Consider the following 1300-nt stretch of genomic DNA (forward strand, 5'->3'; position numbering starts at 1 on the left):
CTCTCTCTCTCTCTCTCTCTCTTTCAAAGATCATAGAAAGTGATCATTTCAACTACCCCCGGTCCCAATCAGTTGAAAATAGAGGTTCTACTGTACTTGGGGGTTGAAATACACACCTACACAGAAAAGATAGAGAAAGAGTAGGAAGGAAAGAAAGAGGAAGAGAGGAGATAGAAATTGAGAGATAGAGAGATATTGAGGTAAAGGAGAAATATAAATTAGATGTTGTGAAAGGTAGAAAAGGACAACTAATATTGCGAAAGAGATGAGAGAGAGAAAGAGAGAGAGAGAGAGGAAGAATGATAGAAGATAGTTTGATAGAAATAGAAATGGAGAGAGAGAGATTAATAGAGAGGGAGGGGGAAAGAGAGAGATAGATACAAAGAGGATATTATAAACTATGTAGGTAGAAAAGGATAGAGAATATTGTGAAAGAGAGGAAGTGAGATAGATAGATAGATTTATAAGGAGGAGAGAGAGAGAGGAGAAAGGGATATTTGAGTGGGATGAATATAGAAAAAGACAGAGGAAGGAAGAAGAGAGAGGGAGCACAAAGCGGTATACTACAAAAGGATCAGACAAGGATAGAGATAGAAGAATGGTTTAAATTTAACCCCAGAACAAAGGGTGATACCTACACTTACTATTGTAATGTATCAATACCTGTCGAGCTTATTATTATTATTATTATTCCTGTGAGGGCAGGTTTTTTTATCATGATTTTGTGCTTTTCCAACTTTTCTACACCTACATGCTACATGTACGTATTGATAATAAATTATTACACCCATGTACAGAGGTAGGTATAATAAAGTAGGTACTTATGAATTTATTAGGTATTACTGTTTTGCATTGTTTTTTACCTCAATCCCCCGCACTAAGGTATGTAGTCTTCACGGTCAGTCTACCTAACATCTATATTCACTCTTCTTCTTCTTCCCCTTCTTCTTCCTCTTCTTCTTCTTCTTTTTCTTCCTCCCCATATTCTTTTTCCTCTTTCTCCTCCTCCTCTTCTTCCCCTTCTTCTTCCCCTTCTTCTTCTTCCCCTTCCTCTTCTTCTTCCCCTTCTTCTTCCTCTTCTTTTCTTCCTCCCCATATTCTTTTTCCTCTTTCTCCTCCTCCTCTTCTTCCCCTTCTTCTTCCCCTTCTTCTTCTTCCCCTTCCTCTTCTTCTTCCCCTTCTTCTTCCTCTTCTTTTCTTCCTCCCCATATTCTTTTTCCTCTTTCTCCTCCTCCTCCTCCTCTTCTTCCCCTTCCTCTTCTTCTTCCCCTTCCTCTTCTTCTTCCCCTTCTTCTTCTTC

This window comes from Diaphorina citri, unplaced genomic scaffold (genome assembly GCF_000475195.1).
Source record: "Diaphorina citri unplaced genomic scaffold, Diaci psyllid genome assembly version 1.1 scaffold393, whole genome shotgun sequence".
NCBI lineage: Eukaryota > Metazoa > Arthropoda > Insecta > Hemiptera > Psyllidae > Diaphorina > Diaphorina citri.